This window comes from Entelurus aequoreus, linkage group LG13, assembly GCF_033978785.1.
Source record: "Entelurus aequoreus isolate RoL-2023_Sb linkage group LG13, RoL_Eaeq_v1.1, whole genome shotgun sequence".
Taxonomy (NCBI): Eukaryota; Metazoa; Chordata; class Actinopteri; order Syngnathiformes; family Syngnathidae; genus Entelurus; species Entelurus aequoreus.
Window position 1 is genome coordinate 20,088,863 of NC_084743.1, and position 14,773 is coordinate 20,103,635.

General features: G+C 37.3%; 1 protein-coding gene across 10 annotated transcripts in view; it reads left to right on the forward strand.

Annotated features, from left to right (window-relative positions):
* The window catches only part of tns1b (tensin 1b), a 395,112-nt gene that overhangs the window by 335,388 nt on the left and 44,951 nt on the right, over positions 1–14,773 (forward strand). The gene's annotated exons all lie outside the window — the stretch shown is intronic.

The following is a 14,773-nucleotide window of genomic DNA, read 5'->3' on the forward strand; positions in this document are numbered from 1 at the left end:
AGCGGGGCATCACAACAAAATTAAGCATAATAATGTGTTGATTCCACGACTGTTTATATCGGTATCGGTTGATATCGGAATCGGTAATTAAGAGTTGGACAATATCGGAATATCGGATATCGGCAAAAAAGCCATTATCGGACATCTCTAGTAAGAACTTTACACTACTTTATATTAGAAATGGCAACAGCGGAGGATGAATGTCCCATAACAAGAAGATAGAGAAAAAGAAGAAGCTTATCGACTACGGTGTCGACACGGACTACAAAGGTGGGCTCACGCAATTTTTCAGGATTTACACAGATCCAAAATACAGATCAGCAGGTACCAGAAGGTAAGAAAAGGTGCTTTTGCATACTATTGTGAAACAAAACGCCAGATAATATGTCTTACCTTATACACACACCATAACAATACTCGTATGTTTATTAATGGGCCGACAATCCATCAAGCGGTGCGGCTTCATCGCTTACCAAAGTCGTACTAAAACATTTTGACAGATTTTTGAGCGCCGTGTGTAATGTTCTATATATTCAATGGAACATATAAAATGTTGGTGTTGTTTACTTGAGACATATTGCAGTCTATACGTATCTCTTGTGTTTGACTGCCATCTACTGGTCACACTTATCATTAAACCATGTACCAGATAAAATTGCTTCGAGGACGGTAAGCAGAATTATTCCGTACATTAGGCGAGTTTTGAGGAAAAAAAATATTTTAAGTGCACCTTATAGTCCGGAAAATACGGTACTTTATTAGTACCGCTATACCGCACAACCCTACTCACTACTACACTGTAATCATGTCGTCATTGAGGCTGACTATTTTCTTGCTTTCTCAATTCAAATGCTTGACATTTATTCATGTCTGTCCTAGTTTAGGCTTGAGGACACTTTGGTATTCTCCTTGTCAGGGTCACACTTGCGGTGGGCAGGCTAGACCCCGACTGTCCAAACCCGCAGACAAACACTTGTTGTTCCGTGCGTGCTCGGCAACGTACGCTCGCTATTTCCGCCGCCAATGGGAATCTGTTGCCACAGAGTTGAGAGTTCAAAGAGTAAAAGGTCACACAGTTGCTCCGTCTGCCCCCCGTGCGACTTTAAAATACTCTACCGCAGCTCGAATCCTTCTCCTTGCTCTCGTATAAGCTTTATCGGAACCTGTCTAGACACAGGATAGAGGCTACGTCAGCTTCCAGGTGGGATGGCTCATTGTGCTTCAGATCTTATCCACGTGTCCAGTTTTAACTTTGCCGGGTTTTTTATAGCCTGTCTGACATAGATTGCGAATACCCAAAGTGGCGAGTCCGGCCAAAACTGTCATGGTTGACTCTCTCCGGCTGTTACGTAATTCATTTTTGCATCGTACCCCCCGGAGAGTCTGAAAAACCATGCCGCATAATATGTCACACATTCAAATACCTTTTCTGGGTAAAAGGACAACCGGGGGAGTGCGATTTTTGGAGGATGACTGGAGTTCGCCTCCCTCCAAAGCAAAAAGTTGCACCATAAATAGTCCCGTTAAGTGTAAAGGACAGATTAGATTTCCCCCAAGTACAAATGGGGATTCTGTGGATGCTCATCAGTCACGTCATCCTAAAGTGAAGACACGAGCTCGATAAAAGGCTCTTGGCCTTTCAAGTGACTAACACTAATGCATTGGGATTATTTCATGCATTTTAGGTATTGTTTCACTTGTTTTTAGACATTTAAAGGCCTACTGAAACCCACTACTACCGACCACGCAGTCTGATAGTTTATATATCAATGATGAAATCTTAACATTATAACACATGCCAATACGGCCGGGTTAACTTATAAAGTGACATTTTAAATTTGCCGCTAAACTTCCGGTTCGAAACGCCTCTGAGGATGACGTATGCGCGTGACGTAGACCGGCGAACACGGGTATGCCTTCCACATTGAAGCCAATACGAAAAAGCTCTGTTTTCATTTCATAATTCCACAGTATTCTGGACATCTGTGTTCGTGAATCTGTTGCAATCATGTTCATTGCATTATGGAGAAGGAAGCTGAGCAAGCAAAGAAGAAAGTTGTCGGTGCGAAATGGACGTATTTTTCGAACGTAGTCAGCAACAACAGTACACAGTCGGCGCTTCTTTGTTTACATTCCCGAAAGATGCAGTCAAGATGGAAGAACTCGGATAACAGAGACTCTAACCAGGAGGACTTTTGACTTCGATACACAGACGCCTGTAGAGAACTGGGACAACACAGACTCTTACCAGGATTACTTTGATTTGGATGACAAAGACGCAGACGTGCTACTGTGAGTATGCAGCTTTGGCTTCTAAACATTTGATCGCTTGACCGTATGTGCGCAACTTTTTTTTGCGTATGTACGTAACTTTTTTCAAATATATAAGCTTTATGAACCTTGGGTTAGGTGAACGGTCTTTTGGGCTGAGTGATTGTGTGTGTTGATCAGGTGTTTGAATTGTATTGGCGTGTTCTATGGAGCTAGGAGCTAGCAGAGGAGCTAGGAGCTAGCGTAACAAACACGCAGGTGTTTTTATGCAGGATTAATTTGTGGCATATTAAATATAAGCCTGGTTGTGTTGTGGCTAATAGAGTATATATATGTCTTGTGTTTATTTACTGTTGTAGTCATTCCCAGCTGAATATCAGGTCACCCCCGGCTCTCACAGCATCTTCCCTATCTGAATAGCTTCAACTCCCCACTAGTCCTTCACTTGCACTTTACTCATCCACAAATCTTTCATCCTCGCTCAAATTAATGGGGAAATTGTCGCTTTCTCGGTCCGAATCTCTCTCACTTCATGCGGCCATCATTGTAAACAATAGGGAACTTTGCGTATATGTTCAACTGACTACGTCACGCTACTTCCGGTAGGGGCAAGCCTTTTTTTTAATCAGATACCAAAAGTTGCAATCTTTATCGTCGTTGTTCTATACTAAATCCTTTCAGCAAAAATATGGCAATATCGCGAAATGATCAAGTATGACACATAGAATAGATCTGCTATCCCCGTTTAAATAAAAAAAATTAATTTCAGTAGGCCTTTAAAGGCCTACTGAAAGCCACTACTACCGACCACGCAGTCTGACAGTTTATATATCATTGATGAAATCTTACCATTGCAACACATGCCTATAGAGGCTTTGCAGCTGACGTCATCAGCCACGCCCATTAGCTTGGCGGCCATCTTGCCGGTCGCCAGTTCAGTGCCGGTCAACGACTCCCACACGCTTTCTTGTTAGATCGGCTCCTATTTGAGCTTGGAAATGCCGGAAACCTGCTGTGCTGTTGGATGTAGCAATAGACGAGGCGATAAACCAAATCTTAGCTTCTATAGATTCCCGGCAAACATCAAAAAACGCGATAAATGGATCGCGGCGATTTGTCGTGAACGATGGAAACCTACGATTTACACAAGGATATGCAATGAACACTTCATATCAGGTATGTAAACAAACTATAACAGTAGGCTCTTCTGTGTGTGCTTTTTCCTTACATTGGTCACGAGAAGAAATCGATTATTGTTTGGAATCTGCCATATCAGCCCATCATGCACAAAACCTGCTGTAAAATACTTGTAGGCATCCAGACTCTTGTATGCCTTAAGGTCCTTTCCAGTGTACGGAGATGGTGAATCGACGAGGTAATTATAAATGTCTGGATATGAGAGATCAGGCAGGTTGGCTGTTGCAAAATGCTCAGGTGATTTTAGCATGCTTCTCGGTAAAAGGTACGGATCCGTTGTGCCAACAAGGTTCAACTTCTCTCGGTAACGTTTCTTGGACTCTTCATCCAAATGCACAACTTCATTGGATAGCAAATCAGCCATAATTCGGATGAAATCGGTGAAAATGTAGCGCAGAAATCAAACTGAATCTGTACGAACACGTAGGAACGAGCTGACCGGTTGACCGGCAAGATGGCGGCATAACACAAAGTCACGTGATAAAATCAGGTGACTGCAAAGCCTCTATACGGCCGGGTTAACTTATAAAGTGCAATTTTAAATTTCCCGCGAAACTTCCGGTTGAAAACGTCTCGGTATGATGACGTTTGCGCGTGATGTCACGGAGTGAACGGAAGTATTCGGACCTCATTGGATCCAATACAAAAATCTCTGTTTTCACCACATAATTCCACAGTATTCTGGACATCTGTGTTGGTGAATCCTTTGCAATTTGTTTAATGAACAATGAAGACTGCAAAGAAGAAAGCTGTAGGTGGGATCGGTGTATTAGCGGCGGACTACAGCAACACAACCAGGAGGACTTTGAGATGGATAGCAGACGCGCTAGCCGCCGACCTCACCTTGACTTCCTCCGTCTCCGGGCCGCCGACCGCATCTATGATCGGGTGAAGTCCTTCGTCGCTCCGTCGATCGCTGAAACGCAGGTGAGCACGGGTGTTGATGAGCAGATGAGGGCTGGCTGGTGTAGGTGGATAGCTAATGTTTTTAGCATAGCTCTGTCGAAGTCCCGTAGCTAAGTTAGCTTCAATGGCGTCGTTAGCAACAGCATTGTTAAGCTTCGACAGGCTGGAAAGCATTAACCGTGTGGTTACATGTCCATGGTTTAATAGTATTGTTGATTTTCTGTCTATCCTTCCAGTCAGGGGTTTATTTTGTTTGGTTTCTATCGGCATTTAAGCACGATGCTATCACGTTAGCTCCGTAGCTAAAGAGCTTCGCCGATGTATTGTCGTGGAGACAAAAGTCACTGTGAATGTCCATTTTGCGTTCTCGACTCTCATTTTCAAGAGGATATAGTATCCGAGGTGGTTTAAAATACAACTCCGTGATCCACAATAGAAAAAGGAGAAAGTGTGGAATCCAATGAGCCAGCTTGTACCTAAGTTACGGTCAGAGCGAAAAAATATACGTCCTGCACTGCACTCTAGTCCTTCACTCTCACGTTCCTCATCCACAAATCTTTCATCCTCTCTCAAATTAATGGGGTAATCGTCGCTTTCTCGGTCCGAATCGCTCTCGCTGCTGGTGTAAACAATGGGGAATTGTGAGGAGTCCTTCAGCCTGTGACGTCACGCTACTTCCGGTACAGGCAAGGCTTTTTTTTTATCAGCGATCAAAAGTTGCGAACTTTATCGTCAATGTTCTCTACTAAATCCTTTCAGCAAAAATATGGCAATATCGCGAAATGATCAAGTATGACACATAGAATGGATCTGCTATCCCCGTTTAAATAAAAAAAATTCATTTCAGTAGGCCTTTCAAGGGAGTTAGTGCTGACATGTGTTAACCAAATGAGAGGAAAACTGAATTGGCTTTTTCTACGACCGCAGGGCCGATGTTATCTGTAGGACAATGACAAAGGTTCAGTTGTTCGGACTTGTGTGTAACGCACACACAAAGTACTGGGCGCGAATGTGTACAAGATGTGGGTGATATACATGCATGAACTGAAAACTAAACAGGAAATAGGTTTTACTTGCATGCGCCTCATTTTATACTGTAACTTTTTGATAAAGTATGGTGTAAAACGTAAGGGTGTAACGGTACACAAAAATTTCGGTTCGGTACGTACCTCGGTTGAGAGGTCACGGTTCGGTTCATTTTCGGTACAGTAAGAAAAAAACAAAATATACATTTTCTGGTTATTTATTTACCAAAATTTGTAAACCATGGCTTTATCATTTTAACATAACAATAACATACATATACACACAGGGTCCATTGCCAGGGTTAATGCAGTCAACATATATAAAATAAAAACTAAATAAGATAAGGCTCGGAATTGGTTTCTTAACAAAACCTTTGTACATATAAAGTGCAACATTTCCACATATAAAGTGCAACAAGCATGTTTTACTCAATATAGGTCATAACATCTCAGCAACAAGCTGTAATATCTTACTGAGATCATATAGGACAGGGGTCACCAACGCGGTGCCCGCGGGCACCAGGTAGCCTGTAAGGACCAGATGAGTAGCCCGCTGGCCTGTTCTAAAAATAGCTCAAATAGCAGCACTTACCAGTGAGGTGCCTCTATTTTTTAAATTGTATTTATTTACTAGCAAACTGGTCTCGCTTTGCCCGACATTTTTAATTCTAAGAGAGACAAAACTCAAATAGAATTTGAAAATCCAAGAAAATATTTTAAAGACTTGGTCTTCACTTGTTTAAATAAATTCATTAATTGTTTTACTTTGATTCTTATAACTTTTAGAAAGACAATTTTAGAGAAAAAATACAACCTTAAAAATGATTTTAGGATTTTTAAACACATATACCTTTTTACATTTTAAATTCCGTCCTCTTCCTTACTGACAATTTAAATCAATGTTCAAGTAATTTTATTTTTTTTTATTGTAAAGAATAATAAATACATTTTAATTTAATTCTTCATTGTAGCTTCTGTTTTTTCGACAAAGAATATTTGTGAAATATTTCTTTAAACTTATTATGATTAAAATTCAAAAAAAATATTCTGGCAAATCTAGAAAATCTGTAGAATCAAATTTAAATCTTATTTCAAAGTCTTTTGAATTTCTTTTAAAATTTTTGTTTTGGAAAATCTAGAAGAAATAATGATTTGTCTTTGTTAGAAATATAGCTTGGTCCAATTTGTTATATATTCCAACAAAGTGCAGATTGGATTTTAACCTATTTAAAATATGTCACCAAAATTCTAAAAGTAATCTTAATCAGGAAAAATTACTAATGATGTTCCATAAATTCTTTTTTTAATTTTTTCAAAAAGATTCGAATTAGCTCGTTTTTCTCTTCTTTTTTTCGGTTGAATTTTGAATTTTAAAGAGTCGAAATTGAAGATAAACTATGTTTCAAAATGTAATTGTCATTTTTTTCGTGTTTTTTCCTCTTTTAAACCGTTCAATTAAGTGTAAATATCATTAATTCTTAATAATAACATAGAGTTAAAGGCCTACTGAAATGAATTTTTTTTATTTAAACGGGGATAGCAGATCTATTCTATGTGTCATACTTGATCATTTCGCGATATTGCCATATTTTTGCTGAAAGGATTTAGTATAGAACAACGACGATAAAGATTGCAACTTTTGGTATCTGATAAAAAAAAGGCTTGCCCCTACCGGAAGTAGCGTGACGTAGTCAGTTGAACATATACGCAAAGTTCCCTATTGTTTACAATGATGGCCGCATGAAGTGAGAGAGATTCGGACCGAGAAAGCGACAATTTCCCCATTAATTTGAGCGAGGATGAAAGATTTGTGGATGAGTAAAGTGCAAGTGAAGGACTAGTGGGGAGTTGAAGCTATTCAGATAGGGAAGATGCTGTGAGAGCCGGGGGTGACCTGATATTCAGCTGGGAATGACTACAACAGTAAATAAACACAAGACATATATATACTCTATTAGCCACAACACAACCAGGCTTATATTTAATATGCCACAAATTAATCCTGCATAAAAACACCTGCGTGTTTGTTATGCTAGCTCCTAGCTCCTCTGCTAGCTCCTAGCTCCATAGAACACGCCAATACAATTCAAACACCTGATCAACACACACCATCACTCAGCCCAAAAGACCGTTTACCTAACCCAAGGTTCATAAAGCTTATATATTTTTAAAAAGTTACGTACGTGACGCGCACATACGGTCAAGTTATCGAATGTTTAGCAGCCAAGGCTGCATACTCACGGTACCTGATATTCAGCTGGGAATGACTACAACAGTAAATAAACACAAGACATATATATACTCTATTAGCCACAACACAACCAGGCTTATATTTAATATGCCACAAATTAATCCTGCATAATAACACCTGCGTGTTTGTTATGCTAGCTCCTAGCTCCTCTGCTAGCTCCTAGCTCCATAGAACACGCCAATACAATTCAAACACCTGATCAACACACACAATCACTCAGCCCAAAAGACCGTTCACCTAACCCAAGGTTCATAAAGCTTATATATTTTTAAAAAGTTACGTACGTGACGCGCACGTAGGTACGGTATGTGTTATGCTAGCTCCTCTGCTAGCTCCTAGCTCCATAGAACACGCCAATACAATTCAAACACATGATCAACACACACAATCACTCAGCCCAAAAGACCGTTCACCTAACCCAAGGTTCATAAAGCTTATATATTTTAAAAAAGTTACGTACATACGCAAAAAAAAGCCAAAGCTGCATACTCACAGTAGCACGTCTGCGTCTTTGTCATCCAAATCAAAGTAATCCTGGTAAGAGTCTGTGTTGTCCCAGTTCTCTACAGGCGTCTGTGTATCCAAATCAAAAGTCCTCCTGGTTAGAGTCTCTGTTATCCGAGTTCTTCCATCTTGACTGCATCTTTCGGGAATGTAAACAAAGAAGCGCCGGCTGTGTACTGTTGTGGCTGACTACGTTCGAAAAATACGTCCATTTCGCACCGACAACTTTCTTCTTTGCTTGCTTGGCTTCCTTCTCCATAATGCAATGAACATGATTGAAACAGATTCACGAACACAGATGTCCAGAATACTGTGGAATTATGAAATGAAAACAGAGCTTTTTCGTGTCCGCTTCAATGTGGAAGGCATACCCGTGTTCGCCGGTTTACGTCACGCGCATACGTCATCCTCAGAGGCGTTTCGAACCGGAAGTTTAGCGGCAAATTTAAAATGTCACTTTATAAGTTAACCCGGCCGTATTGGCATGTGTTATAATGTTAAGATTTCATCATTGATATATAAACTATCAGACTGCGTGGTCGGTAGTAGTGGCTTTCAGTAGGCCTTTAAAGGTAAATTGAGCAAATTGGCTATTTCTGGCAATTTATTGAAGTGTGTATCAAACTGGTAGCCCTTCGCATTAATCAGTACCCAAGAAGTAGCTCTTGGTTTCAAAAAGGTTGGTGACCCCTGATATAGGACCAAAAACCCTTAAAACAAGTACAACACTGTAACATAAAATCTGCTTAGTGAGAAGAATTATCTTATCAGACAGAAAATAAGCAAATATCACCCTTATTTGAGATACTTTATCTTACTTAGATTTCAATTTTTGCAGTGTGGGTGTTTTGAAAATGACACGACAAAATGGAGCCTGACCTTAAGGGCCTTTTGTCAATGTGCGTACTGTATGTAGTCTCCATGCAAACGCCTCCCACATCCACAGTCAAAAAGCTGTTGTAACGGACCTCCCACACAGCACAGATCAGCACAAGTCAGTGAGCAGTGAGCCACAGAGCTGGCTGGCTGTCGTGATCCAGACAGACTGAGCTTTGGGGGTGCGGGGGGGATGAAACAGTAGCCAGACCTAACTCCCTGGACGGAGTAATACTGCAGATCCCACACTCGGGACTATTTCCACTTTTAGTTGGGGACTGCCATCCATAGGTAGGGACGCTCCCTTCTAATCAGATGTTTTTTTTTGGTAATTTTGTCATTATTATTGTGAGGTTCAGAACAAAAAAATGTCTGTTTGATGACATTAAATTAATTTAATCTGTATTTAAGATACTTGCAAATTAGGAGTACTTGTACTGCATACTCCGGTCTTTACACTGTATTTACATACTAATTTAACCCATTGGGGTCATGCGTAGCTTAGTTTTTATTTACTTTTGTGTCCTTACACTGCAAAAACTGAAATCTAAGTAAGATTAAATATCTCAAATAAGGCTGATATTTGCTTATTTTCTGTCTGATAAGATAATTCTTCTCACTAAGCAGATTTTATGTTAGAGTGTTTTACTTGTTTTAAGTGTTTTGGTCCGAAATGATCTCAGTAAGATATTACAGCTTGTTGCTGAGATTTGATGACCTATATTGAGTAAAACATGCTTGAAACTAGAATATCAACTGTTGCAAAGCTGTGTCATCAACACTCACAAGTATAAAACTGCTTTTTTAAAGTAATAATTTCTTATTTCAAGCATGAAAAAAAAAAAAATCATGATTTTGACACAATTGTGTCTCATAATTAAAACAGATGACAGCCAAATGAACTTTTGCTGTTTTATTTTCAATGAAACAATAGAAAATACGTACTCATATAGTAGTACAGTTGGCACAGTACAGTAAACTGACAGTTAATATTTAAACATTTGACATTTCAAACTATTTTGAACAGAAATAGTTCATGCACATTCAGATAAATTCCTCAAAATTACAATTAAAACAATGTTGGCCGGGGGCCAGGCTGTATGTATGCGCACTAATTGACTGAAAGAGGACGCACTTGGCGCGATGATGTCATGTTATCCATGGAAAAATGCATTTTTAGACCATATGATTTGTCTGAGTTGCTCGGAAACTTGTTGCCTATCCATAAAGAACAATAAATTAGTTTTTAGTATAAGTTTGCTGGCTTCAAGAAATGTAATGCCGAGCTCATATCATTATGTCAAGATAATGGCACTAGCGTTTACTTAATTTAAGAATATTTTTCAACATATTGAGCAGAAAGGTCTCTTTTTTTTTTTGCACTTGTTATTAGTGAGAATATACTTATTTTAAGGTATTTTTGGCTTCATTGAGGTTAGCTAATTTTACTTGTTTTGGAAAGTCTTGACAAGCCACATTTGTTTGTTCTATTGGTAGATAATTTTGCTTAGTTCAAATAAAATACCCCTCATTTTTGTATTTTTTTTTCTTGTTTTTGAACACTGAATTTTTGCAGTATATCTCTTTCCTCGGTTGTTTTTTCCTTGTTTTTCAGTTCAACATCGCGCAAGTGACTGTGCAGATATTTTTTTTCATTTTGATATCATTTATCAAAACACTGTGGGCCTAAAATTACCCAAAAACAAAACATGTAAATCTATTAAGAATATGTAACATTAACCTTTCATATAACTGACAATGCAGAATAAAAATGTGCAATTTTTTTAATTTAACAAACAACAAATGTACATGTAGTCTAATAGTTATTATTTATTAACTACGTACCAGGGCTGCAACCATCGTTTTGATAGTAGTCATCAACTCTCTTAACTATTAGTCGACTAATTGAATTGCAAAGTTTTCAGTGGCTCTAATTTAGCCATCGACTTTTACATTTCATTTAAAATATTTTACGCATGTGCTTACCAACAACAAAGATGACTAATTAATTCATAAATATTTATTTACAATAGGAAGGGGATTCATATGGCCCCAGTCATCTGGGTTTACCTGACACATGAAAAGTGACACTTTAGTGTGTTGAATATCTTAAAATGTTTTGTGGCCATTCCAGCTTTGACCACAGCGTCGGTTGCTACGTAGAGTGGCACTTTCCATAATTTTCAGCAGACTGCATTGCAAAATGATACAACCCCCTCCAGGAATGGGGCCATATGAATAATTTCCCTACGATGTACTGTAACTGTGCCGCTCATTTGGTTGTTACAAAAATAAAAATAACGATTAAACTTAGGTCCATTTATAAGCAAAGACAGGCAAAGTGCTAAAAAAAAAAAAACAAGTATTATCAATTCATGTAAATAAAGGACAGTTAAACTACCTTACCTTCTCAAAAAGAAACAAGCATTGTATGATGATGTTAAGAAAATCTGCACACAGGTATGTTATTGATTATTGATTAACTTTTGACATTTTTATCAATTTAAAAGACTCAATGCATATAACTTTGTATTATTGATTATTTCTTAGCACTTATGTATATATATATATATATATATATATATATATATATATATATATATATATATATATATATATATATATATATATATATATATATATATATATGTATATGTATATATATATAAATATATATGTATATATATATACATATATATATATATATGTATATGTATATATATATAAATGTATATATACATTGTATATATATATATATGTATATGTATATATATATAAATATATATATATATATATATATATATATATATATATATATATATATATATATATATATATATATATATATATATATATATATATATATATATATATATATATATATAGTCGAGGTTACTGTGGTTTATCCCTTATACAGTGCTCAATACCGGAGTAGAGGTGAATATACGTTAGGTCAGGAAAAAACGCAGAGGCCATTTCATCCCTACAAGCCTGTTTTGCAGGATTTTATTCCCCTAAAGAACAGGCTTGTAGGGATGAAATAGCCTCTGTGTTTTTACCCTGACCTAAGATATATATATATATATATATATATATATATAAATACCTTAGGTCAGGAAAAAACACAAGAGGCTATATCATCCCTACAAGCCTGTTTCACAGGTTTCCCCTATATTCCGCTCTATCCCGGTATTGAGCACTGTATGACGGATAAACCACAGAATATATACATATTAGTATGTATATATATATATACACACACACACACACACACCATACATACATACAGATAGGTAGAATTAGAATTTTTTTTAATCAATTAAGAATTGTTGTAAAAACGAATCACGATTCATTCGAAAATCGATTTCTAGTATTTGTCGACAATGTGGAAGAATCCTTGCACCCCTACTATGTACACAACAAATATTGTTTCGCACATCCACGTGAAGCAAGTTAGGCCTAATGCGTCTTCACGTCATTTGGCCACTTTTACTGTTGCTTACCTTTCCAACCAAACAGCTGTTCATGCGTTAATGGAATAATGACAGGCTTTTTACACTAATAGCAAGGTTTTGTCACGTTTCGCTTATTTTTGCTTTCAAAAGGGGCGCCCTTCCTGTGCAGAAAAGCCTTTATGAATTAGAAATAAAGTGACAGAACAATTGCAAAATCATGATACCTGCAACATAATACTACAGTATTATTATATTTACCGCGTCAAATACTCCTGAGAATCAATCATGATTGAATAATACATACTGTATGTGTATATTGAATACATCATTCTCAGCTTCCCATTTAGCTCTAAACATTGTTTAAAAAATTCTATAATTACTAACCCAGTTGTCAACATGCTGGCATGGACCAGCCAAGTAAGTTGTACGGTCCTCAGTTTGTCTGCACAAATAAAGCTCAGTTGCAGTTTCTTCTGCTGATTAAAACCAGATGTAAGTGTGCTATAAGTGTGTTTGTTTGTGCAGCTAATTTAAAAAAAAAAAAATGCATCGCCTTTGGGTGTGCCACTTGAAATATGTACAACAGCACGCAAGGCTAAAATTAGATACATTGTTAGTGGGGAAATGATACAAAGATGCAGATGTTTTGGAGATGTGGAACTGTTGACGACGTGCCTCTTTTAACACACAACTTAAGGATGGGTAATTGAATTTTATTCTACTCTTAACCTGTTTATCAGCTTTCTGCGTGACGCAAGGTTCTTTTTTTACTGACTGCGGCAAATTGTATGATTCTGATTAGATGTTTTTCTCTGAAGCATAATAATTACTTTACTTTTCCCTGAATGTCATTTGTAAATGTGCAATATTTAAAATATTTTCAACATCATTTGCTGGGTTCATTCAAGACTATTATTATACCTGCATTGTGCCTTTTTGTTGATGTTCGCACTTGGCTTGATAAAGCTAAAGTCAGGCTGTTGTGATTGAATTTTTTCTTTTTCCCCCACACTGAAAGCTGCAGAGCCTGCTTATTTCCTAAAGTGGGTAGACGAGGTGGATGTGAGCCAGTGTTTGATTCAGCTGTGATCACACAATTTCTCTATACCATAGCACAATGTTTCTTAACTATATGGCCAGGGCCCTACATAGAAGGCCGCCCAAAAATATTTGTTTCTCAGCTATGGTCCGTATAGTTGTAATACAATTCTCCACCACTTGTGGCAGTAATGACAATCTCAATAAAACAGAAGAAGTCTGAGGCTTGATTCATAGAGAAGTCTCTATAGCGCAAAAATTATGACTAAAAAATGTTTATTTGAGAAACATGTATTATTAATTTTGTTAGATATTTTGTTTATTTTAGCACTGCAAAGTTGTATGCAAATTAATTTTTCGTCAATTTTTCAAGAGTCCCTTCTGGTGCAGTATTTATTTTTTGTAATTAGCCTGAACTAAGCCTTGATAATATTTTTTGTGATCAACACATGGTTTCATATCATTTTACAAGGTTTATCCTAAGCAGGTCATATATAATTATTGAATATGATTAAAATCAAGAGTAAAATTCAGTGGTAATATTTGAGTTAGGAAATTCTCACATACATTTCCCTCGCAATATTTGATGAATGTGAATCAATTACCGTATTCCCGGACTATAGCGGTCACCGGGATAAGGGCTACACCCACTAAATTTTAGAAGATACAAATATTTTTTCCGTATATTAGCCGCAGATATATACGTTGTGAAATAACTTAATTACACAGAAATATTCTGTAAATAATTACGTACATACCTTAATTGTTTCGAAGCGGTGTCTGTAACACAGCAGTAAAACGGCTGACCAAAGAAAATAGAAGTCATCGTCATGGACCCACTATCTGCGGAAGCTCGCTCTCCAATCAGCTAAACAGACTCAAGTCAATAAGTCAATAAGAAACTGAAACAACACAAAAATAATGCCATTGTAAGTTAATAATACTCATGATAGTGTTAGCATATTAGCTAATGCTAACAATACTAGCTTCATTACATCACGATGGCACGTAAAAATATGCATGAAAACACTCCTACAGACATCACACATGGGACGGTTTGGTAAGTATGAATAGTTTTAGTTACATTGTGAAATTGGAGTGATAAATGAAGAATCCTCTCAAGGAAAAACGCTATGGACTTTTTTACTTTCCGTTCAAGGCATTAAAACAGGAAGTACATTTTCAATAAATCAATCAATAAAAATACTAATTAATCACAAATGTCTCAAAGGGCTGCACAAGCCACAACG